Below are 27,536 nucleotides of genomic sequence, written 5' to 3' on the forward strand. Positions count from 1 at the left end.
AGTGGTATTGGCCAATCTATCCTCACAATGTCCAGTTTTTCTGGCTGTTTAGTTAAACCAATCATAGGTTGAAAATGACTAAATTAGTCAAAGCTCATGCAAAGGCTGAGAGTGAATGAGAAATCAGGTTTAAAAAATAAATGAATAAAAATATTGCTAGTAGTGTGTACGTGTTTTGGGCGAGCGGCACAGTGCAGAGGATAAGTGTATGTCCTGCAGTCAAAAGGTCGTTGTTGATGAAGATGGAATGAAAGTGGTTGGATGATGGTGGTGGTCACAACAGAAGCACCGCAGAATGCCACCCACGCTGCATACACTTCACAAGTAGCTTGCCACCACCAGAGTGTGACTGAGGATGGAATGAATAATGTGTGCAATTGACCCCTACGTGGATATTGCGCAATCCGCGTCACCGACCAATCAGAGGCCAGAGATCTGCATAAACCAAAGCCCGTTTTTGCTCCCGCCATTTTCTCAGACAACATTGCATGGTCCAGTATAGGTTTAATTAGCGTTTTATCGCGTATTTGGGTTATTTAACAAAAAATATGGTTAAGAGGTCACGGACTTTGTAATAGTGACGACAGGTATCCTGAAAGACTAGTTGGTGGAGTTCGATTCGTACCCTTTCCAAAACCGAAGACCCAGTACGAAAAATGCCTTCGACGGATCAAACTTTGTGGAAGACTGCATCATCAACTAAATCCATCTATTATCAACCGGAACAGATGTTTGCACGAAGGTATGCCCTATATTTGATTTTCAATACATGTCTCGTATAAATGAATTTGAAGTTGTTCACTAGCATAACACTGCCGCGTGTGAACGATTGACACTTATTCTTTGTTGAGCGATATTTAGCGATGATCGGACAGCACAAACGTGTCGCTTTCTTGCTGGCTCGCGGCCGAAGCTTAACCAGACTGTGTTTGACTAAATTTGATTTTTAATACACGTCTCGCATAAATGAATGAGACGTTCTCCGCTAGCATAACACCGCTACGTGTGAAGGATGGACACACTTATTCTTTGTTGAGCGATATTTAGCAATGATCGGACTGCACAAACGTGTCGCTTTCTTGCTGGCTCGCGGCCGAAGCTTAACCAGACTGTGTTTGACTAAATTTGATTTTTAATACACGTCTCGTATAAATGAATGAGACGTTCTTCGCTAGCATAACATTGCTACGTGTGAATGATTGAATGAAATCAGAAGCATGGCGTCTCTCTCAGTTCAGAATGTATTGTATTTAGAATCTATAATATGTCGTTGATTTTAATGAAATCAGAAGCATGGCGTCTGTCTCAGTTAACAATGTATTGTATTGTATTTGCCATTTTTTACAAATTGTTTGTCTTACGTCAGCGCACGTGGCGTGACGTCACTTCGGGAGGCGTGGTTAAGTGCCCTGTTTGGAGGGGTCACTTGTAAAGTATCTTTGACTTGCTTGAAAAGTGCCATATAAGGTCAGGTTTCATCATTGTTGTCATAGTTTGTATGCTGTTATTGTTCTATGTGCTTTTTACTGCATTTTTTTTCACTCATATCTGCCTGTCCCCTCTCAAACTTTGTTCTGTAAAACGACATTGCTAATAAATATCCACCTCTATCGGAATTACAACAGAGGGAATTTATCAAACTCCCGTAGTAGAAAAAAAAAAAACTGTTGCGACATAAAAAGTCATGCAGATCCACCATACTGCACTGTAGGAACAACATTGAATTTATAAAAAAATAATTTGGTGTGACAATTTGCTGGCACTTTAAATAGGTAAAGTTACACGACATATTTTTGGTGAAAAAAGACTTTAATTCAAGAGCTACAAAATATTTAAGGAATTACTACATATTTCTTATTCAATTCCAAATACAACAGCTGGTTGGGGGGAGGATGTGCTCCACACATTACACCTTATATATTTTGTGTTCCTCAATATCTGTGTTCTCTCAAAGCATATTTATTTCATGAAAGTCTGCCTTTTTTGGCAGTGTCAAAAATGTATTTCAAAGCAAGTGCAGTACCAAAAGACTTCCAGAAAGACTCAACTGGCCAACCAATGGGAAGCCGACACAGGCAACTTCCAAGGGTGAGAAATAATTATTTTCCAAACAAACCACAGACACAGCTTTATGAAATAAAATGCAAATATGGTATTGGCAGCTAAGCTTGCCCAACGCACTCGTTACACAAGCAGGAACAAATCTAAATAATGATCAATGATTGGCTAAGATTGTTTTACCATAATCGTGTGCCTTTTTCTTTGTAGGTTTTTTTTTGTTTTTTTTTTTGTGCTGATTCGCAGCGAATCAGACATTATTAGGATTCCCAGATAGTTTTCAGCCAAGACACGCCTCAATGCAACGAGATTGGCTTCTGTGTCATGGGAAGGGTAGGCGATGCAGAGTTAACATGATGACCATCTTAAACAATTAAACAAGATGACCATCTCAAACGCATCACATTTGTAAGAAAAAATAAACACAAACATGTTATGGTTAGATTTTGGGATAGGGTTGGGGTATACGGTGGTTATAGATGGATTAAGGTTAGGATAAGGGTGAGCGAGAGTTAGTGGGATTCATGTTAACACTGCGATACTTAAGTCACATACTGGTACTTCTTTTCCTCTAAGGAAGCAGTAGTGCGTTCTACCGGGGTACAGCAGCCAATCATAGTGTAGCAGCGCATGTCCTGGAGCCAGTAATATCAGAGCAGGGTGTGTCCTGCCTAGAAACTCTTTGGGAATCCTAATAAGTCAATCAGAGACACCAATTGTCACAAATGGGCAACACCATTTTGCATACTGAACATGGCGAAACTGCAGCAGACAGAATGTGTGAGCAATAAGTGACTTATTCCTTAAAAAAAAAAAAAAAAAAAAAAAAAAAAAGCAGATGCCCCTGAGTACTGTCTATAATGTAAGAACGTAAAATGAAATGGGTAAGAACACAGACTACATGTTTTGCCAAATAATTTTTGTATACATCTTGCAGTAAACAGCCACAAATACAAAACAAAATGCTTGCTATTTGATATGTCACTTTCTTCACCTTTGTTGGATTCATCATAAGTCCCAAAAGCGTTTGTCTATTGTGCTCTACATCTACAGTATGATGTCTAGCTATTCACATGTGAAGGTAGTGAGACAGCTGCCATGCAGCAATGACAATGTAAGCAAGATCAGGTTTAATAGTACAACATATACTCTTATACCTTCCAATGTTTGTATTGTTGTTGACTAAAAGCAAGTCAGACTGTATCATATGATATTGATAGTTGAGAGGGCACCAATTGCTTTTTTAACTTTGGGTAAATTCCCACTGCAACACATGAGCACATACAGAGAGGTTTTTACTCATGGACAGTACTGTAAATATTATACCAAAGGCAGACTCACATAGTACATAGCACAAGCTGTGGTAGCAAAACGCTTGTGACTTGTGACACTCAACACATTGGCAGCCATTGATAAAATTTGAAAAAACACACACTGGCCACTGTGGAATTTTCCTATCAGGCCATGGCTCTGATGTTGCACCGGTAATACACTGACACCATTGAAAACCACAGACCCATGATACTGTACTTCTATATGTACGGTACAGTACATTCAGCATTTAGGTTAGATTGCACAGCTCTTCACTGTGTCCAACACTTTTCTTTCTATTCTGTCTCAGAGTATTATTACAGCGTTATGCTACTTTCCCAGAGTTAGTGCGCAGGGCACACAGCATATGACAATGCAACAACTCACTCATCACACACCAAATAAGAGTACCCATCCTTCTTCTTCATACACAGAAGCTGTTTGGATCAAATCCAGCAGCGACAGACAGAGATCAAATAAAGAATTTTGCTAACCAGAGGCAAATCTGAAAGAACTGAATACCCAATAAGATCCCCTGGAGGACAAACAGATGTTGAAGTGTTACACAAGCCTCTGTCCCAGCAGGTTTAGAAAAGAATATAGTTGATGTGAAACACATACATATGATAGGATGAACTTTTCCTTTCCTAAGGGGGACAGAGGAACTACGAACTTACTTTTTAGACGTGCGGCTGTGTGTTTGTGCTTGTTGCTCGGCTGTGTAGTCAAAGTGCACTGCACTCACCACCAAGCTGGCTATGCTGACATCTCGCAGACAGTGGATAACCTCTGATGACCCCAAATTCATTCCTTGCTGTGGCGCGAGTCTGTGCAAGAAAGCAGATACATGCTTTATTTTCACATTTTCGCCAGTATGAAGCTTCTAGGTCCACGTAGATGCTTTTCTTACTTGGCCGATGAGCAATTTTACATTTATTTAACAATCCCAAAGAACACTGTGTAAGAAATAGAAAATTTGATGGGATGTTGTCGGTCGAGAATCTGTTACATATTGAATATTTTCTTAAATGTGTGTGTTTCTGTAACGGTTATGATAAAGTTATTACATACATTTAAAATCATACATTGTTTATATCATGAATTTTACAAGTTAGTGTTTTAGAAGAGCATTATTGATTTCTTTGTAAGTGAAATGTCAAATTATAGTTATTTTCTTTAATATCTGAACAGATTTTATTTTAGTAATCTAAGGTTATGATGGATTAATTCCTCCCCTACAGAGAAGCCCAGTGATCTATCTTAAATATGGGCACAGATAAAAGATAATGAAATATCTCTATCCTCTTCAAAATGGTAAAAGCCAAGAGTTCACTGAAATTTTTTTGTAAGAGTGGGAGGAAAGAAAAAGTCTCAGTTCATGACAGGTAACATATTCGGTCTATAAATAAGGCCCTGCCAAACAAGTTTAGACACCTGTTGGGTTTGGCACCTAAAGATGAATTGTGAGGCAAGGATCAAGAATTTGGTTTGTATTTCGAGGTTTTCGTATCCCAGTCAGGGGTACATTTCCCTGACTTTGATGTGTTTTCACTTCCTACTTACTGAGCGACAGTGTGAATGAATTGACTATTAAAAATGTACATGTAAATGAATTTACTATTGAATCCATAAATCCAGTCATTTTCTTCCAGTTTTCCGAGGTCAGTTCAAGGGGGCAGTAGCTTTAGCAGGGAATCCAAGACTTCCGTCTCCACAACCACTTCTTCCAGCTCTTCCGAGGGGATCCTGACCCGTTCCCAAGTAAGTTGAGAGACGCAGTCTCTCCAACATATCAAAGGTCATTCATGGAGTCTCCTTCCGGTGGGACATGCTCGGAACACCTCATTAGGGAGCCGTCCAGAAGTTGTTCGAATGAGATGCCCTAGCCACTTCATCTGGCTCCTCTGAATGTGAAGGAGCAGCAGCTCTAGGCTGAGCCCCTCCCAGATGAACGAGTTTCTCACACTATCTCTAAGGGAGAACCCGGACACCCTACGGAGGAAACTCATTTCAGCTACTTGTATCCGGGATCTTGTTCTTTTGGTCACGACCCACCACTCATGACCATAGATGATGGTAGGAATGTACAGCGACTGGTAATTCGAGAGCTTCTCCTTTTGGCTTAGGTCCTTCTTCACCACAACAGGACAAAGTTTGCATCACTGCAGACCCTGCACCAATCCGCCTGTTCCAATGTTCCATCACTCGTAAACAAGACCCCAACATATTTGAACTCCTTCATTTGGAGAAGGATCTCATCTCCAACCTGGAGAGGGCACACCACCCTTTTCTGACTGAGGACTATGGTTTCAAATTTGAAGGTGCTCATTCTCATCCCAGGCACTTCACATTTGGCTGATCAAATAAGAGTTGGAGATCACGACCTGATGAAGCCAACAAAACCAAATCATCTACAAAAAGCAAAGACGCAATACTGAGCCCACCAAATTGGACTCTCTCTACACCTCAGCTGCACCTAGAAATTCTGTCCATTCAAGTAATGAACAGAATCAGTGACAAAGGGCAGCCTTCGCTGAGTCGAACCCTTACCGGAAACATGTTTGACTTACTTCTAGTGATGTGTAACAAACTATGGAAGTAAATATGTGCCACCAGGATTTGAATTAAAAATGCCACTGAAAATTTTGGGTTTGAATTTTAAAGGTTGAATTTTTTCTATATGGTGAATTTGTTAACATTAAAAAGTTAAAATGAAATACAGCTATTGCAAATGTGATCACTTTCAAACAGCAATGTGAATTTTACAACATGGAATTTTCAGTGGCATTTTTAATTCAAATCCTGGTGGCGCATATTTACATCCATAAACTCTGACTCCGGTTATAATTGGACCAAATAGCCCGTATCAATGGATTTGGTACCCCATGCTCCCAAAGCACTCCTGACAAGATTCCATGAGAGACACAGTCAAAGGCCTTCTCCTAGTCCACAAAACACATGTACTAAACTGGTTGGGCAAATTCCCATGCACCCTCGAGCAAACCCCCAAATCACACCCTTCCAGGGTTCAGTGTCATTGCCCACGTGAACATTGCAGTTTCCCAGAAGAACAATAGAGTCCGTAGCGGGAGTGCTCTCCATCACCCCCTCCAAGGACTCCAAAAGGGGTGGGTACTCCGAACTGCTGTTTGGCACAAACAACACTCAAGACCCGTCCCCTCAACCAAAGGGAGGCTAACTTGTCGTCCACCGGAGTGAACCCCAATGTACCATGGGCAACTCCAGAGTGGAAAAGGACTGATACCAGCACCCAAACCATGTGTGGAGGCAAGCCCGACAATATCTAGTCACAACTTCTCAACTTCAGACATCAGCTCGGGGCTCCTTTCCTGACAGAGAGATGACATTTTACCAGTTTCTGTAGCTAGGGATCGGATCATCAAGGTCCCTCAGGAGGAGGGGGACTCACGTTACCCTTTTGGGCCATGCCTGGGCAGATGCCAGGGTACAGGGCCGGCCACCAGGGGCTTGCCTTCAAGCGTGTCCTCCAGGCCTGGCTCTAGAGGGTGACCCCGCTGACTCGTAACTGGGCAAAGGAAACCTACATTCTTTTATTTTATCCGTCATAGGGGTCTTAAAGCCATGTTTGTCTGGTCCCTCTCCTAGGACATGTGAGACCCTGCCAGGGGCATGAAGCCCCAGACAACTTAGCTCCTAGAATCATTGGGACACACAAACCCCTCCAACACGTTAGTGACAGCTCAAGGAGAGGTTACAATTAAATAACTGTTAATCACTTGAGTGTATCTGTTCCAATACTTTTGCTCACCATAAATACTGTTTCCAGGTTTTTCATAAGATCCAGGTGGTGATGTCAAACCCAAATATTTTGTCTACAAAAAAAATTAAAGGAATTAGCCACATTGTCTTATACCTTTAGTGGGAAGTACTCTCTTTTGTTTTGTTTTCCCAAGAGCCCTTGAGCTCTTTTGACAGTGTTGTCAGCTTTCCCCCAGCCATCTTTCTGAATAAAGCTTGCATCAAGATGGGAGATAGAGCACTCGGGCTTGAAAATAAACAACAAAACGAATGGGGTACAAATCCAATTAAAACTTTGTGGTGGAAGTTAAAGAAAATGGTCAATGACAAGGCTCCAACCTCCAAAGTTGAGTTGGTAACAACAGTGACTACAACCATTTTCTTTCTTGCTTTTTTTTTAGCATTTCTTAAAGCCAAAAGGGTGGTGTCTGGAATAAAAAAAAAAAGTAACCATCAGTGATTTGCCTTTTTCTCTCCAAAATTAAACATTTAAATGATCATCCTGCAGGAGCGTTGATTCCATTATTTTTTGCTACACCGATGTCAGTTTTCCCACGGGATGCTACTTCTCAGCCAGTTTGCTCCTGTTCAATGCCAGTACAAGCACAGTCAATGTCCCAGTCTTCAAAATTTAGAGCCTAATCCGGTTTCCAGATCTTCAGTCCAGCTGTCTGCGTCCCGGCCCACAGTCCACCTGCATCTAATTTTTTAGTGATGCAGCAATCTCTTGTCTCGGGAATGTTTATGATTTGCTCTGTTTTATCTCAGAGTATCTTTGTACGTAAATATTCACTTGTTTGATTGTATTTTTTTCTGCTTTACTGACGTAAAAATGTACACTTTTCAGTTTGCAGCTCAAGGTTTTCCTGTTTGGCTCAAAAGTACGACAATTATAATGAAGATAATTTTCATTTAATCCCTCATGAGCTTGCAAGCATTTGGATGAGAAAAAAAAAAAAGAACAGGGGTCAGTTGGTGCATTGAATCTAAAAATGCTACTTGAAGTAAAGTCATTTCAAAATGAGGGTTTACCACCAAAAAGCTTGCGGTCATTGTCACCAAAACGTATGTGAGCAAATGAACTGGGCAGAGAACCAGCCTCTCAAACAATCCCCCTCTGTTTTATTACACACACATCCTCTCCTTTGTGGGGTTCTGAAGTCATTTCGTTCCCTGTTAGTGGTTGAACAACCCAACACTTGGGGAATTGTGCTTCACAACAACAGTAACACCACACAGCAATGGATCCGTCGCTAGGAATGCTTGGTCGCCAACACATCATATCATATATATGATTTTTATTAAGTTCAGTTTAAAAAGTTCCATTAATGGTGGAAAAAGTTTTGAATGATATACCTTTTTGTCATTTATTTACATCACAAAACACTAGTATTTGAATGGTGGTGTGTCAACTTATTGTGTCCAATTAATATTGAAAATTGCTTCAGAAGGGGATACCCGGCAACAGCACAAGTCCAATCTCATGAAATGTTGTCAGCAATGAGTAAGGTTTGAAGGGAGATACACTAGATAATGGAATGAAAGAAGTGACATTGGGAAGCTTTACAAAGAGTACTCTCCACAGACGTCAAAACAGCAAAAGATAACCTTATGCTAACCATACAGAGCATGTCTTTCAGCGGAGTGTAAATTGGAACTCGCTGTGTCATTGTGAAATGGTTTCCTTGGTTGAAATAACGTTATACTGTGACAATGTTATCAAACAGAGCTGTTTGTTTGGGAACTGAGCATGTGACAGCTAGGAGTTCTCAATCTTGAATACATACCGACAAGAAAAAAACATAACACATGCTTAGATGGACAAACTCACACGTTACATAACTGTGAATGAATTGATAGACGAGAAAGCGCACTATACATTGAGATGCCTATAAATGGTTGTGCCTGGTAACCTTGTACAGCATGAAGACAAAGCAAGACCACACTCTTGTAATGTGACCACAATGAGCTCACTTGTAGGAGATCATCCAATCTAATCACTCATATTGGAGAAAACCGAGCACAATGACACACTGAAGCAAAGATCTTCTAATGGAATAAAATGCATGGTCTGAGGTGAAGAGACACATTTCATTAGCGTCACACTAAGCTGAACATGTCTGATGAAGTCATACATTTGAAAACCCATTTTGCCTTAATTTGAAAAAGGCTCACAATACATAAGTGATCAATCATGTCCCTTCTCAGACAGCCCAGGGCCAAGATACGGACACTCACATCTACTGAAGCATGTGTTTGTATTTAAAGATAAACACACACTTCAACACAGCCACAGCATGGCAAATGCACTTAATTCTACTGCTGCGACACACATACACGCAAAAGATACACATCTGGAAAGCAAGGGTCATCAATCAGGAAGGCCACCCGTTACAATGATACACTATAAGTTTGAAAGACACAAATTCTGCTTGATGGCGAGAAAAAAAAATAGAGACCAAAACAATCACAGCACAAGAATAGGAGAGCCAGGACCACATAACATATTTAAAAGTCAAAGGATGAAAGGAAGGGACTAAAAGATGAGGACCAAACCACAAAATTGCGTCCCTTTGTTTTAAATTGAGTAATGAAAAACATTACAATTCCTTCAGCAACAGTGGGAGTCAAAGCTTTGAGGACAGCAGTGAACTAGTTTTTCACTTTTTATTTTGAAAGCCAACATATCCATCAGATTCACAATTTTCCGGTTAAATTTTACAATTACCAGCCAAACATTCAAGAAAAGATGCATGTACCAAAAAACATTTTCTTCTCCCAAAAATACAACTCTCCTCTTTGTCCACCTATCACACATATAGTATGTGACAGTTATTTATTTAACCTTTATTTATCCATTTAAGGCAATAGAGAGCAAATTTTAATTTACAATGCTTACCTGACAGCAGAAAGCAGAGTTTAAAAAATAAATAAATAAAACAAAAACAAATACAACAAACCATATAGTGTTATTTACTGGTAGTTATATAGTTACATACTCTAATACGTTACATCATCATCATCCTCATACAGCATATGATGAAGAAAAGCTTCATCACAGGCTAAAAACAGGTGTCGTGATCATGTACAGTTTATGTCACTCATTTTTTTTTAACATACTGTCGCTGTAAAAGTCTAAAAAATAACAGGATTTGCATGGCATCTTTAGCGATGACAAAAATAAAGATTGTTTTTTAGTCATTTAAATATAAGTCTGAACAAAAAGAAAACAAGCCCAGTAAAAGTAACGTTTCACTATTTCTAATATGTTAATGTACAATGTAAAGTGTTTGTATTTCTACTATTCTTTGTTGTTCCTTGTTCCGTATGTCGTACCAGGGCAGCACCGACTGACGGAGAAAAATTCCTTGTGTGTTTTTACACACGAGGCTTTTACAGCTGATTCGGATTCTGATGAATGTGTATGTGGTAAACAGCTCCCTCTGCATTGCAGTGCACTCAGTGCACGCACACACACACACACACAAACACACACACACACATTCACAGAGAGATGTTCTCTGAAGTTGCAGGGTGGGTCTATGCATCGACTGCATCTGCCACTTGTCCATAAGAGATATACACGCACTAGCTGAAAAGTAATGTACTGTACTGTCTTGAAGTGGACTAGCTCTGCCCCGGGTCATAATGACAATGCAAACATTTGCAAAATACTGTATATCCCATTCCATCAGAAGACTAGTTTTCTGTTTTATGCACAACATAGCGATGATGAGCAATTACTTAAGTAACTAATCATATTGAGTGTGACATGGTTTACTTTTGATACTTAGGCAGATTGTCGACTGATCGCAAAAGGCAATAAACTGCATGAGGCTTGCAAAGCGGATGGACTTGAAGTCGGCAACATAGTTTTGTCAATTAATATTCACATTGTGTTCATTTTGTGGTTGGAACACACCCACTCAACTCATCCGAAGCGCAACATGACACTTCCTGATTTTAAGTGAGCAAATCTCACCTGCGACATAAAAAGCGCTAAAAATCTGGTGTGAGTTACCAAAATACCGAACTACATTCATAATTTATGCCATAAAATTGAATGAAATAGCAAAGCTTATAGTCATTTTCACCAATGAATAGAAGTGGATGAGTGCAACAAATATGAGGCAGCATGATGACACCCTGCAGTTAAACGACGTGCCCGTGTTTCCATGAGAACGCAAGGACAAGGAGGAAAGACATTTGCTGTGGTACTCCAACACGATGTGGATTACCAACCAGAACATCAGAGGAAAGATTGGACAGTCGTGGGTGACGTGGTGGCGCTAAACTATTTAGCTGGCAACCCAGACGGACCCCGCAGCCCAGGGGGTGTCTTACCCACTCAAATGGGACATCAAGAGGGACACCTACAGGCGGAGGAGTGCCACAGCAGATGCGAGTCTTCGTAAAAATAGTAGGACAAGATGAAAACCTATTCTGAATACCAGAATGTACAACACTGGTGACTGGATTGCTGCAAACTTGAATGTCTGATATTGAATCCGAGTTAATTGGGCCAACAAAGAAAAACACACCAATGTTATTGGAAATAGTGAAATAATTCCAAGAGTCTATAGCCATTTAACGCATGAACATTCGACCGTGAGACAAGTTAACAGGGGGGGAAAATGCTCTCGTCTGAAATTCAATAACTAATACTTTATATATCTAGCCACTGCTTTAAACTAATCTTAAGATTAAAAGTAAGGATCAAAGAGGCACAGTCTGGTGGCTGCTTTTTGTTGACAAGACAGTTGCAAAAGTGAGTGCAGGGTGTGAAAGCACATATTTATCCCTTCTTCAGCTTAAAATGGCACATTTTGCCAATTCCCAACAAAAATTATCATGCACACCCAACAAAAGAACATCCAAATTGATAGAAAATTAAAATTAGAAAAATGATAGGAGAGAACCTCTAAATAATACCCCTCAGCGTCAAATGATTTATCGCTGCATTATTTGGCTGCCATCGTCGCCGGCAGTGCAAATTACTGTCTGACATTTGAGTAATCAGTCAAATGTCGGCATGTTCCAGGTAAAGTAACCTCTGGCTCCTCGTAAGGGAAGTAAACAGAGGGTTTCAATAGAGCTCGTGCACGTGACGTCACAGTTTGCATGGCATCATATTGCCAGTCAAACCTAGCTGCTCTGCAGTGCGGGAGCCGTTGAACCAGAGCAGATTTGTCAAACTGCCCGAGACCTGTTATGCTGTTGGTTGTCACAACAAACACAGTTCTTCAAAGATATCATTCTGTAGAATACCAGCTGAAAAGACCAGAAAAGATCAATGGGTTGCCGGTCAAACAAAGCTGCTCAGAAGTAGGCTGAACCGGAGCATATTTTTCCCATTGCCCGAGACCTATTGTTCGTTGTCACAATAGACGAGACAGTTCTTCAAAGAGATCATTCTATGGAATATCAGCTAAAAAGACCAGAAAAGATCGATGGATTTCGGCAATTAAACGTGATGGATGGTGCCCAACCAAATACACACAACTGTGTAGCGATCACTTCATTTCAGGTAGGAATCATTCTTCTCAATCTCAAATAACCAAGATGTATTTATAAATTTATAATGCCAAGTTGACTCATTTGATAACAATGCATATTATAAAAAAAAAAAACATCTTTCGCAGAGAGGTTTACGGAAGTTAACGTGTGGCCGCAATACGCTTCCGTTTATGGAGGAGACGACTCCTATTGCTATTTTTTTTCCCCAATTATCGTTAATGATTGCGAGTTTGTGTAAAACCAGAGGTCTACGGAGGTCAGCGTGCAGCAGCAATACGCTTCCGTGTACAGAGGCTAAACTTTTTTTCCAGTCATAGTTAATGAATACGAGTTTGTGTCAAACCTGGGGTCATTTATTTAAATATTTGTATTTGCATTGAAAAAATGAGAAGTTTAAGGTAATCGTGCATGTGATGGATGGTGCCCAACGAAATACACACGCCTGTGTAGCGATCATTTCAGGTAGGAATTATTCTTCTCAATCTCAAATTATCAAGAAGTATTTATAAGGCCAAATCCACTCATTTGAGAACAGTGCATATTTAAAAAAAAAAATAAAAAATTAACTGTCTGTCACAGAGAGGTTTACGGAGGTCAGTGTGCGGCAGCAATACGCTTCCGTGTACAGAGGCTAAACTTTTTTCCAGTTATAGTTAATGAATACGAGTTTGTGTAAAACCTGGGGTCATTTATTTAAATATTGGTATTTGTTTTGAAAAACTCTGAGTGGGTCCATCACTATGTGGGATTTATTCTTGATTGAGAACAGACCCAGCAACAAAGTATTTGTATGCGTCCAGACTTTTATACGCTTTCAAACTTTTCATTGTAAATCTCAACGACTTATTCACCAGATACATGCATATATTCAGTTGTCTAAGACAAGCGAAAGCCAATTAACAGTCCACTTTCTTATCAGTGAAAACATCGACTTTGGCGTTAAATATGGGTCCTTTATGCCAAGTGTCTCTAATTTTTCCATGTCCACCTTTTTTTTTTTTCTCCCCAAATAAACTTCTAAATGTCTAACAGTATCAGACAAAACTCCGCATGTCGTGCTAAAAGACATTTTCGTTTCGTCTCAACGGAATTAACTTGCAACAATGCTTTGTTTGACCGGCAATATGGCAACGTCACGTGATTTTATGACGTCGGTGCAAGAGCTCTATACAACAGAGACGAGAAGCCTGTCAGGTTCTTTCACATTATGCACATAAGTCAGTCTAAGTTGTCTGTCTGTTGGCAGGAAAATCTTGAAAGTAATCAGTCCTGAGATCTCCAATGCACTTGTTCATTGAACAATGACCACCTCTCATTCATTATGTCTGAAAAAGTAGTAGCTGCCCATCTGTAAATGTCATGATAGTGGCTCAAGAGTATCATCCCAAGAGCAAAGACAGGGCCACTGTTTGGTTCTTTCTTGAATAGGAATTTGAGATGTTGGCATTGTACACTTTAAGAAACACTTTCGACACCCGAGGTGGGTGCGGTCCCAGAAGAAGCAGTTTGTACACGCATTACCACAGGAAAAAATATATTGTGCCACAAATGTCACACTTCTGCTGTCAATTCAAAATGCTGTTACTTCAGATTTATGGCAAATATTCAGTTTGAACTTCAAATTCTGGTCTTCAAACAAGAAATCTGCATGACATCAAGCTCTGGAACACGTCTATCTAAAGTCACTGTTCTCTTCAAACTACTCATCACTACTAGTGTTTTCCAAATGTGCACACGGGGGGAGTTCGGCGGTCGCTGGCAGTAAGAAATTCGAATGCCAAAAACCATGATCTTATTCTTCAACCATGGACCATAAACATTTGCTGGTATTTTCATTTCCGAAAGAAAAAGCGTCTTTTACCGCACATTCCTCATCTTTTGTCAGTTTATGGTCTTGATTATTAAAACATTTACTCCACGTAAAATATGGAGTAGTATATTTTTACTTTGACACTGGTGACCAATTAATTTATATCGCAGATATATTTCAGGTAACTTCATTCATCTACAGTAATCAATGATCCTTGATTATTGTCGCAGGAAACATTCTTCCGCAGATATCCCGTGGCGGTCACGTAGCCACTCTGCCAAGTGACGTGTGTTTTTTTTTTTTTTTTCAGTCCCTGTGAGAACCTCCATTGGAAAAAAAAAAGTCCGTCTCCAACAGCGACATATTGAAGTTGTTTTGAGTGCGAAGCTAGATGAGAAAATGTCAACTCCAATTTGATTCAAATGCGTATAACTGGATCAAAAAGGAATTGGTCATTCTCATTTTTGTTCAAAGATCAACATATACAGTATGTCTGCACATGGTTGTTTGATTATGTCAAACATATTTCTGAATAGGCGGCATACGGGATAACATCTGTCTCACAGGTCTGAGGACTAGGGGTTCAAATTCCGGCCTCGCCCGTGCCTGCGTGGGTTTTCTCCGAGCAAAAAACATGCATAGTAGGTTAATTGAAGGCTCTAAATTGCCCAAAGGTTTTCAATGTGAGTGTGAATGATAGTTTGATTTTTATATGTACCCTACGATTGGCTTGGGGACCAGTTCAGATTGTATCCTGCCTCCCGCCGAAGATAGCTAGGATAGGCTCCAGGTTTCCCCTAACCCTTGTGAGAAAAAGCGGCTTGGATAATGACATGACTTTTGAATACTGTTAAGACGTTTACCATGTGATGGAAAAGCCAAACATTGGGAGAAAAAAAAGATAAATGGATGCAAAAAGGATCATATGTCCATTTTTCTTTACAGCACAGTTAAGGACTAATTTTGTAGAGTAGCACAATTGTATTCATAAAATATGAAGACAGAGAGTGATTGGAAATGTTGTGAGATTAGTTCAGAAATGTTTGGCATGAACCAATTCATGTCGTTTGGAGAGATGAGATTCTGAGAGCACAGAATTTGGAAATTTCAAGATACCCATGACATGCTTGACATCCCTCCAAAAGAAATGGAACATTGAGGCCAGTATTTTTAAACAGGAAACATTTGGTTGGTCTTGACATCAAATCATTGACATGATGTGATATTTTATATTATATTTCAATTCCAGGTATCTACAGATGTATCTGATATAGACATACAACCTGGGAGACAGGATTGGTTGTAAAGAAATACTTTTTGTGTGAGGAAAAGTATTCCGATAGATAACGAGACTAAGTCAATATTTAGTTGGAAAACCTTTGCTTGTAAGAACTGCCTCCAGCCTTTGACATATTTACATTTAGTGTTGGGATTGTACCTTTGTGTTTCTTTTCCAGGGTTTCACCACATTTTCTTTCAGGTTTTTTTTCCATTATTATTTTCTTTTTTATTGTTATTAATAATGAATTAGTTTTCTGTTCAGCTATTAATATGAGTGTACTACATGGTTTAATTCTGGAGATTTAAGTGGTCAGTCAAAACACTTCCACTGCATGCTGTGATGGAGTCCAATGTGGTTTTGGAGATTTTGCAGCGGGATGACACAAAACACTTGTCATTATCTTTCTGCGTGCTGACGGGCCCGTTAATCCTTTTCATTCCATATTTCTTTCAAACTGGCAGGCAAAATATTTCTGTCGAAATGAGAGTTCATTTTGCTGCTGCGATCATGTGTTACATCATGACTGACGGCTAGTAAAGCCATCCCAGATGAACGCATCCAAGTTCAAGCCACGGCATGACCTCCATTGCGTTTCACAGATGAGCTTGTATGTTCGGAATCTCAAGCGGGTCCATCCTTTTGCCAAACGTTAGTCTTTTCATCACTTAGGAAAGGTCACATCTGTCCATAAAACACTGTCCAAGAATTTTCCTAGGTATTTCTCTGTACTTTTTGAGCAAAATTCCAGCTTGGTCTTCCTAATCTCATTGCTAATTCGTGGTTTCCATCCTCTGCTGTAACTGTAACTTTTTTTTTCATGACATTTCAGGCAAACACTACATCGTGATAATTTCACTCGTACCAATTCTGAGGTTGTTTCTAATGTCACAAACTGTTTCAGCCCTGAAAATGCTTCTGAAACTGTTTTTGTTTAGATTTATTTACCTGTTCAATATGTAGTATTTAGTGTCATCTTCATAACGTGTCAAATGTTTGTCCAATGGCCATAATTGATGTTCCATCGTCTGTCAACTTTACAATTGCTTTGTTTTTCACCTGTAGACAGATATCTGGTTTCCATCTTAGTTCCAACTCCAGTATAAATACCTGCATGGGCTTATTCAATCCTAAATGAGCACAACAATATAGTCGGTTACATGTTGTAATACTTCCTTGCATGAAAAGCTGGTTCAAACACATACAGTAATTGCCCTCTTTAAAGTTCTATATTGCGCATAGGTAGATGTATTTACACTGAAATGTTGATTGTCCATTGTTCACATTGTCATGTCAGACCCAAATGTTTGCAATGTACAGCATATTGAGTTTCCAAAAATAGTGCTCGTGACGCAGATTTATAAAGGCCTTATGCAGAACGTCACATGACCAAACCGAAAAGCACGTTGTTGTGTTCCTGTGTTCACATCAATAACTAGGATGACTACAGACTGATGACATCATGATTTGAAATCTAACTTGCAAGAATGTGGTTTTCTTTATTGCTAGCATCTTCAGATGAATGTTTAGTACGTCCATATCATTCATTAAAGAACAACTAAGCATCAGATATGGATTGTATTTGGTAGCTCTTGATGACATATAAATAATTACATTTAATATTACTACTCTGTCCTGGTTTCCTGTCATCGGGCTCTGCCGGTAACCTGGACTGGAATGTGATGCTTCATCCTCTTTTGGAACATGGTTGTGCACAACTCCTATTAAAGGATATTGGATCGTGCTGAGTTCCAGGAACCCCTGACTTCAGTGACAGAAGCCTGCAATCAGACTTGGTGCTGGAAGGAAACCAAAAAAGAAGGAAAACCTCGACACTCCCTCCAAAGCCACCAATTTAACCTCTTTGCCCCAAAAACTGAATCCAAGACATGTCAGTGGTCAAGAAAATTATCCCAAACCCCCTTTTCCGTTTTCTTTATAGTCAAGATTAAGGAGCTAAAGTCTTCCAACTATTATCAGCACAGTCATAAAAACGTCGATTGCTTTAGCTTTCTTTGCGTGCCCACAGCGATAGAATAGATATTCCGTTAATAATTTACACAAGGACCACAACCTTGTCAAGCTATTAAATTATAAATTAATAGCTTGACAAGGTTGTGGTTCCTGCTTGGTGTATTGCCCAGAACTTGAGGTGCAGGGATTTTTTGTTATTTTTGATAAAGAATCTTTAGTTGATCAAAAGTAATCATGAAATCACACACAAACAACCTCTATGGATTACAATAATAATTCCAACACCCTCTATTGTACTTTTTATTCTTGAGGAGTTTGTGTGTGAACAGCAATTGTCTGCCATTTGTTTCAAGTAACCACAAGAAGAGCGCACACACATCCAGCAAGATGCTTTGTGAACCAGTGAGTTATGGTTTTACCACACTGATGTCACCATTTAATAGCAAAGTTTTTGCTGAATTCTCAAGTTTCCCCGTGTGCTTGAATCATCTCACCAGCCCAAAACGAGGAGAGGTCTTTGTTAGTCCCTATTCCTTGCTCTGCTATTTTTTTATTTTTATTTTTTTTTACACAATCAGCAGACCATTAATCAAAAATGAATGTATATGTGGGCTTTGACTAAGACGACGGGCAGCACGTTAATATAAAGCAGAGTATATGGTCCCAATAGATGGCCTCTGCCGTTTTGTTTCGTTCGGGAAAAATAAACCTAAACCAGACGCTAAAGCGGGCACATTCATCCAATTTGATACAGAAAAACTTGAGCAATTTGCAGCCAAGACATAAAATGATGAGCTAGAATTAAATGAAAAGCAGAACTATATGGTTGTTCTAAATTGAGTTGGTGTTCTTGCTGTTCTTTTTCGAGTTCTGTCTCCAGCTGTGACTCATTCTCCATTACATCCTAGCTCTGACATCAGATGGAGAACTAAATAAAAATCTCCTAATCAAATAAGCCAATTAAATAGAGAACACGCTGTCTCTTCATTTCAGTGGTCTTCTGTTAAACAAACTCTCGCCACATCTGTTGGAAATATGTTTGAGCATTGTCATTGGGAGATTGTAGAAAAGCTGCCCTTCACAAACTCCACCAAGACTTGAAGCGAAAGCAAAAGCTTCATGCTGTTCAAATATCTCAAGTATTCTTCCAAGTTAGACTGTTGCTCTAAGTGTATTTGTCCTGGCTTTGACCTGAGCTCCTGCAGCCCGCTGTCCATTTTGATCACCAAGGCACATCGCAGCGAATCTTACCACCCTTAAAACTGCTTGTTTCATTATTGCTGACATTTTCAGACTGACAGTTCTGGAGATGTTTGGGAAGCACGCATCAGCCTCACTTTGCTAGCTGCTTCTAATGCGCTCTGGGTTGCCTATTAATTTCATGATGCTCTTGTGAAAGAGCCTCATCCATCACTTCATGACAGCATGTGTCTCTCTGTAGCCTCTCTTGCCTCATGTGGAATAAATCTGAGCTAAAAAAAAAAAAAAAAAAAAAAAACAATGAAAAGAAAAAACGTTTGTCACTCAGCTTCCCAGCTCCTGTCAACCATTGACAGGAAAGCAAAACTCCAAAGCCTTTAACTCATACATTTCATTGCATCTGTGTGTATGTGGACACACACACACACGCACTTCTATGGAACTGTTTTGATAAAGTATACACAGAGCAACAAGGCAACAAATATTGGGAGAGACAAGAGGATACCGTGGAAAATAAAAAGCTCCAGAAATAAACAGCGCATTCTGCTGTTAGTTAACAGGGCACACAAGGTTAGGATTCCCTATCTGAAGAAGTGTTAGACAAGGAAAAGCCCAACATGCAGGAGCTGGTTTTTGTTATGTGCTGTGCCTATCGTCGTACCCATACAGAACCCAGTCTTAGTGTCATGAATGCCTTCAGGCCCCCGTGGAACTATTCCTATCGTGCCTAATGAAAAAAAGATGTCTCTCTGCAGTATCCGCCACTCTCACCAATCATGAATAATCTCCCTTTACGTTATTCATCTCAACCACAGGACTCCGCTATTATATTCAAATGATGCATGCAGTAAATGTCTGTGCGGCTGTAAATTAGTTCGTGTACTGCTATGCTTGGCGTGATAGTGTGCGTAATGTATGCGTGGACGTGTTTGTACTGTGCGTGTGTACATGTTCTGACCTGCACTGTAGACTGTATGTGCCCGTAAAGAGTATGTAAGCATGTGTGCATGTATGAAGCCATTTCAGTAAGTTCCTGTTTGAAATAGACGGCCGTCTACACTGTGTGCCAAACTGGCACGCTCCCTGAGATAATGAGAGACTATACTTTGGTTTGGATTGTTGATTAAGCATTATTGAGCAACACAAACACGCTACTGTTTAGTCAGGAGAGTTTATTATAAGTCCTTCGGCTTCAAACTTACTGAGGTTTGTTCTTTGCGTGCAAAATACTTTGACCTGAAAATGTATTGCATGTGATCGTTGAGTTACAATGCCTTTTTTTTTCTCAGCAGCAAAACTGTTTTTGGTTTGAACCGCTTTGCTTTTTTTTTAATTCCTTAAAAATGAATATACGTTTAAAGAGAGAGTTTGAACAGAGATGGGGACTCAAGTGAATGCAAAGTTACCTTCAGTCATCCTTTCCATGACTTTTGACTTGACAAACACTAAGACTTGAGATTTGAAGTGTCCTTGACTTGAGACATGATGACTTCATTGTTGGCTAGCACAGTCATTTCTGAGATTTATTTAGATTTATTTATTTCGGCAGACTTGGATTGGAAACAGCAAAGGGGGAATGGTGGAAGTCATAATAATTGTGGTGTCACTATATTGAGCTTTGGGACAATAGAAAAATTACGTACTTGGACATCTCTGCAGGAGACTTTCAAACTGCTCGCTGCTCAGCCTGAAATACAACTCAAAATGCAATTTGTGGAAGTGTAGCTCACAAACCAGGCACCTGTTTTTTGTTTGTTTGTTTTTACTGATGCCCATCTTGTCCCCCGCTTAAAATAAGCAAAGCCTGTGCTTTCTTATGCAACAATGACAAAACGCATATTGCCAAGGTGTAGTCTACTGATCTTCTAATGGGGAAAGCTTTTGTAGTTGTGATGATTTGGGTTTGAACCCTGGCTATGACCATCATATCTGGAGTTGACATGTTTGTGTGCGTATTCTCTACTTCCACTCATGTTTAAAAAAAATGCATGTGTAAATGTGGGTGTATATGGTGGTTGGTCTATATGCGCCTTGTGATTGGCTATGAGACCAATCCAGTGTACATCACCTCTCAACTATAATCAGGCGCCGGCTCAACCGCAACTCAGAGATAACTACATATTTCTCTGATAAAAAAATTTTCGTGGTCTACAGGGGCCCTTGCAGGAGCGATATACGCTCGTTATACATTCAAACATAAGACATACATGCTGTGCGTATAGACTAGGATGTAAACATTCCAATGGATGTACTGTATGTTTATTGCAGTCAGCGATATAACTGCTTTTTTGAGAAGGCTAAATCCTATTGGTATTTGAAACATTTGTAACTCATATTCATCCAAAATGACTTTAACCATACCCTGTTGCAAATTTGCTTAGCACGAACTGAGAAATATTTGCCACTGACAGAAGACCAGATGACTTTCTAATTCAACGTGGAAATACCACACGGCAAACACACTGTGAGACGATGAGTGGCTGCTCACAGAAATGCCATTTTGATCAGGTAGTTCTTCAAAATACACTATCGTATATTATTCATATCATCAAACCGTATTGAATGAAATGCTATTAATAAATGCAATTCTAAAATTAAAAATGTACTCAAAAAAAAAGTTTGCGTGTTATCTTTAGCCCTCTGAGTCATTTCTCGTTTTATTTTGACATCATTCTCTTGCGTGGACAGACAGCACGTCTACATTTAAGAGCAGGCTTAAAACAATCCTTTTTGATAAAGCTTATAATTAGGGCTAGCTCACACTTGCCTTCAATCATTCCTTCGTTTTACTGATAGGCATCCACCTACGAGTGAGTTAATTCCGAATGCTGAACGTATTCTTCAAAACTGAGGAAAGATAAGCAAAAAGAGAAGGGCATTATCCAGTCAAGTCTGAAATGAGCCCGACAAAAAGTGAGCGTAAACGTCTCGGATTTTTAACAAAAAAAAATTCAGCGTGTAGCAAAGTCGGGAACAGTGCTGCTCACACCTTATTAATGTAGAAAATGAATCTGTCCAGGCAGGTCCACTAATAGAGTTATCATGGACATTTTTTTAAATGTCATTGACTGTCAAATATGAAAACAGAAATAGCATTGGTCAAGGAAAAAGTGAAAAAAAAGCTATTTCTTGTGAAAGGAACACAGTCTTGACTACAACAAATACCTATGGAGGCGGACAGACAGTAAACCCCCATGATGCCTCCACTGCACCAGTGCAACGCATTCATCGTGGGACTATCTGAGCATAGCTGCCAGGCCGACAGGACAGCAGCATCATTATGAGTTCCCGGGATAAACAAGCCAGCCTAATGCAATACAGGACAGTGTGGCCAGCACTTGTCAAACGGGCCTCAGATAGCATGGGCCACAACGGCCAGCATCTCAACTAGTACACAGGAAATCCAGATAAATACACAAATAAATATGAGTGTTGTCGTTGGCCGCCGTACGTTGTTTGAGAATACCTCTGTATATTTGGACTGCTACTTGAGGCTCAGAGCCCTACGGACGCTCAGTGTCTATGTGAGTCTTTCATTGGGATACGGCAAACTTAACTAGAAATGAATGCGAGGTCAGATGAATAGGCAGGCCATTCAAATGGACAACTTTTTATTGACTGTTAAATGTAAAACGAGATTTTTTTTCTCTCTCCTTCAGCATCATTATTGTCGATAATCAGGCTCAGTGTGTATTGGAATACATGTAACAGTGTTCTGTCATCAGAATACAAAATACAGGTAATTGTATTCAACCACAGTTACCGAAAAAAAATTGAGATCAGATTAAATTTAGTACAAAATGTGTCGTTTTGTTTTCTGGGTGACAATTACAACGTCTTCTGAGACTGTACAAGCGACTTATTCATTTTATTTTATGGCAGGCAAATTGTAACAAATATATGACAACTTCATTCTATCTGTGTGTTTGTCGCTGACAAGTGACTTCGGCGCCTCTTTACAAATTGGCATCCTAAATTCCCACCAGTTGATGGACAGCTTTGTTGGGAGAAAGGCGTGTTTTGGCATGCTCCTCTTTTTGGGTTTGACAATTTTTCCCTTCTTCCGTCACGTCAGCCAATTGCGTTCCACGAGGCAGCCAATCACGTGCTACTTGCAAGACTCAGTGACGGGCCTTGCTGATGAAGCAATCGGTGTTGGGAGTGTTTCATGACGGCACAAGCAGAACACTACAATGTGCCCCAATGAAAGTTCCTCTGTTCCTGTGGTATGCATCCATTAGACATGAGTGATGTTCACATTTCCATGTGTGTATAACTGTGAAGTAGGTGAACTTTGGTCAGTGTCAGACATAAGCATTCCAGTTAAAGTTTGCCTGTGCTATGATTTATGCCTGTGTGTTTATTGACTAATTTCTGCACTTCCGACATTGTATTTCTGGCTCTGCACAGTGACACCTGTTTAGGTATTTTTTTAAGATAGTTACTTCATCTTTATTTTATCTATTGTAGAGACCACCCCAACAACTACATACATCGCCGTGCGTACTTTCATTTAGAGAAATGCATGAGCAAATGTGATTGCACATACCACTTGGAATACATGTTGGATGTTGATTTGGAACCTGTTACATCGATATTGACCAATCTTTCATTTCGTTCCACTTTTTTACCTTTATGTGCCTTATTCCTTCATCCAACCATTGAAGTAGCATTGTGGCTGACAGTAAAGCTTGCGCTGGGCAGAAAATTGAGCAGGCTTTTCTCCAATATTCACACACTCAGCTATCCACATAGCCCCCATTACATGGACGATGAAAAGAGAATGAAAGGCAGCAAATAGTTAAACAAGCAACGCAGCTTCATCCGGGATCACAAACTTGTATCGTGGGCATCATTTCATGTTTTCAGCATGATAAGGGCAGCCACCTAAAATGAATACATCTGAATATATATCCAAATTCTTCAAAGTGGACAGATTTGATTTGTAATGTGAACAATTTTGATGAGTCAAAGAGAAGCTGTCTGGATGGGGAAAATACACAAATGAGCCAAAGCATTGTTTAACTTTGGGTTCTTTTCATTTTAGTCAGACTATGCACATGGACTTTTTATGCTTTCCCTATTCCTAACCCAAGATTTAGCTGGAGCTTTGGTCTTTTTCTCTGCCAAAAGACAGAAAGGAAAAAAGCGGCCCAGCAATTGTTTTGAAGAACCATCTAGGGCATGTTTTAAATTTGGACAGAAATGTACATTCATATATTCATATTCAGTGCCGATTTTGTCATGTTTTATGTGCCTCCCAAAAAGTGTAATAGTGTCCAAACACCCCCCCGCCCCCTCTATATCAGAGTCATATGTCAGGCTGGACCGGTTATATGTCAACGCGACCTAGGTTCGCTGAATGTTCTCCAGTTCATAGAATGAGTCACATGGGTTTATGCCGCAGCAAACCCACCAGAAAATACAGCAGAAATGTTCAGAACTGTTGTATAAAATCAACGTTTTGGAAAATCAAGAAAGAGGTCAACCCTCGCTGAACAGAAACAGATTGTTTTTGCTGACTCGTGACACATTGCTGATTCTGAGTAACTCGTTTGAAATTGTGGCTGGAAAGAAAACATCTCAGCCAGCTATATTTACCAAAACTATACTCCAGTTTACTCCTCCAAACAGATGAAAGTCATTCTCTTCACAAAAATACAAGCTGCATTCTGTCTTTTTGCTGAGGAACGCCACATTTCAAAAGAAGTAGTTTAAATGTGGTCATCAAAATCACTTGAAAAATAAACAACAAGAGTGCATCAAATGAAATTAACAAATATATGCAGATACAGAGCCACTTAATGATCATAAATGTTGTGTAGCTAATATAAGGACTTAGGGGCAACTTCTTTACAGTCTCATCTTTCTCTCCGGTGAAAACAGGCCTTCTTTCACAATGGGTAGATTAATGGTGAACACATGTTCTGAGAAGGATACTGTCTTCCAGTGGCTGCAATTTAGGATTAGTGGAAAGACTTGGATGGTAACAGTCTGCCTTTCACTTCAACTTCTTCATCTCCCAAAGCCTCTGCTCATTTTTGTCTCCTCATTCATTCCCCTCAAATCACCGGTTGAATTTTTGGCCTCATGCTCCCCCTGACAAGGTCGGTGAGCTTTTTCCCAGTGGAGAAAGACAAACAAGACAGATGCACACAACGTGAGGCGGGGTGTGGGGAGCTGTATGCTCGGGAACAAAGCTCTGTGGCAGCATAAACGCATTGGCAGTCAAGCACTGTGGTACTCCAACAGTAACAGTGACAAGCTGTATCTCACACACATGTTCCTTCTCTGACCTTGAACCACACTGCGTTGCAAACACATCGGCGTGAACTGTCAAGAGCGACCCACACGTGCGCACTATATCATGATAATCCCATGCAATCCAGGCTACTGTCATGGAGGTATGAAAGCCAGCCAAGGACATGTGAGAACTGACACCAAACCAGAACAAATAAACTGCACCATAAGTTTCCCCCCACTGCAGGAACTGAGAAAAAGGGAGAGTGAAGATAGAGGAAAGAAAAATGGAGTGAGAGGGGGAGAAAAGCTACAGAGGCTTTACAGGAGAGAAAAGTCCACAGCACGCGGCCCAGAGTGTGCCTCGCATGCAACTGTTTCCCACCCACAGACCGAGTCGCCAATGTGCTATGCTGGCTGAGCCGTGATGGAGAAAGCTGTGGCTGACACATAAAGTCTAGCGCATGGGAGAGGGGTGAAATAGGAAACAGATCATAAAAATAACATTCGAACAGCACACAACAGCGAGAGCGAGAACAGCAGAGGAGGGTAGAATCCAGGGGAATAAAAAAATGGCTATTAAGAAAAACTCACGAACAACCCAAAAGAAAATGAGCACAAGAGGCAATTCAGAGGTGAGGTCTACTTAGACAAGGGCAGTTTCAAACCTTTTCACGAGTGTCATTTTTCCCAATTGTTTTTTTTTCTTCTTCTACATATCTCTAGAAAATTGATCACGTGTGGACTTTCTAGTAGTGGTCCCCAAAATAACAATATAATACATAATATTATAAACAGATGCCAGGTTCTGGAAATCTTTGTGTAGGTGTAAAATTGGTGTCATGAAGATCAAACAACCCGATTTCTTTCTTCTCTTCTCTATTTAAGACACCAAAAGGACCTAATAAGACTGATATATTTTATGTGACCTTTGATGTGACCATTACAATAATCCAAGTAATATTCAGTTATCTCAGCTGATTTTCTACGTTCTTGACTGCATTCTTCCTTCTGCCGTACTACCGACAGTTAGCAGGCTTAATGGTACTAGCTGTTGGTGAAATGGAACACAGTTTTTGATTTGACAAACCTTTCAAAATTGTTCTTCAGTTCTGTCAGAGCTGTGTTTCATCAAGAACGTTTTCAAAGGTGTTCAATATTGTCTGTTCCAGAAACAAAACTAGCATATTTCAGTCAATGAAATTCAACTTTCCACTTCATTATCCATGCTGGCAAATGCATGGAACAATCACTTCTTTGCATTATTTACGCTAGTTGCTAATTATATTATCAGTGGTTTGGAATTTTCAAGCTTTTGGTTCAGTTGCTTTTGAAACTCTATTATTTTGGTGTCACGCTGCCAGAACTTTCCTTCAAACATATGCTTCCTCTTAAGACCACATTTCCACCATTCAAATAGTTTTGAGTAGGAGGGAAGACACACAACAGGGTGAAAACAACTTTGTCATCCCTGTGTTTTAACGAAGCAATTCCTGACATCCTTGGATAAAGAATAGAATGTTTAAAGCAGATTAACCGTAGGTGTCTGATGAATGCACACACAATGACTCAGGAAACAATGCATGAAAGTTTTTGTGAGCTTCATGGCAATATGGAGTTTTTCATTCTTACGGGGAGACGAACATAGTCAAACGATTTCTTGTGCCGATGTATCAACTTACCAGAGTAAACTTAAATTAAATTCACGCAGGTATCCTCGATGGAATGCTAAGACTCCAGACAAGGCACCATAAATGTTCCAAGACCTTAAAGGTATATGTGCATACAAAGTGATGGCTGTGAAAACAAAAACAAAAATGCTTAATATATCTAGGGCTACTGTATTGCAATAAAAGTCGTTTGTGTTTTGTTTTTATGAAATACTTTTTCTAAAATGCAGTCTGTCCATGCTCTTGGATTTAAAAAAATAATAATAATTAGCATGACACTTGATAAACACAAAGATAGTAGACTCACAGATGTAACTGGATCACAAAGATATGTCAGACATTCAATTGTTAGCTCCCAAAGATGGCATTGTCACCACGGTATATGTTTTCATTTCTTTTATGTCTTCAGTAATAAGGTATTCACACCCCAGGGCAATTTATAATCTTCAATTAATCCAACATACAGGTGTTTGAAATGCAAGAGAAAGCCAAAGTAGAATGAGAGAATATGCAAACTCCACAAAAAAGAGTCCAAGTCGAAATTCGAGCTCTTAACCTTTGACTGTGAAGCAGGCGTGCCAACCATGTGCTACTGTGCTGGCAAAAACTTGTCTCAGCAATGAACAACAACATGTGATCAGGGTTGAGCAGATGAAGGTTACGGCTTCAGACTGTGGAAAGGGAGGTGTGGATGCCC

General features: G+C 39.8%; 1 protein-coding gene across 3 annotated transcripts in view; it reads right to left on the minus strand.

Moving 5' to 3' along the window:
• The window catches only part of LOC133501889 (zinc finger protein 469), a 256,716-nt gene that overhangs the window by 159,533 nt on the left and 69,647 nt on the right, over positions 1 to 27,536 (minus strand). For 2 of the 3 annotated variants that reach the window (XR_009795306.1, XM_061822033.1), the window contains one exon: positions 4,115 to 4,196. The gene's annotated coding sequence lies outside the window, so the exon portion shown is untranslated. Of the gene's footprint in view, positions 1 to 2,870; positions 4,197 to 27,536 lie in introns of those variants that run through there. The other variant, XR_009795305.1, reaches the window with a different exon arrangement.

The sequence above is a fragment of the Syngnathoides biaculeatus genome, chromosome 6 (genome assembly GCF_019802595.1).
Source record: "Syngnathoides biaculeatus isolate LvHL_M chromosome 6, ASM1980259v1, whole genome shotgun sequence".
NCBI lineage: Eukaryota > Metazoa > Chordata > Actinopteri > Syngnathiformes > Syngnathidae > Syngnathoides > Syngnathoides biaculeatus.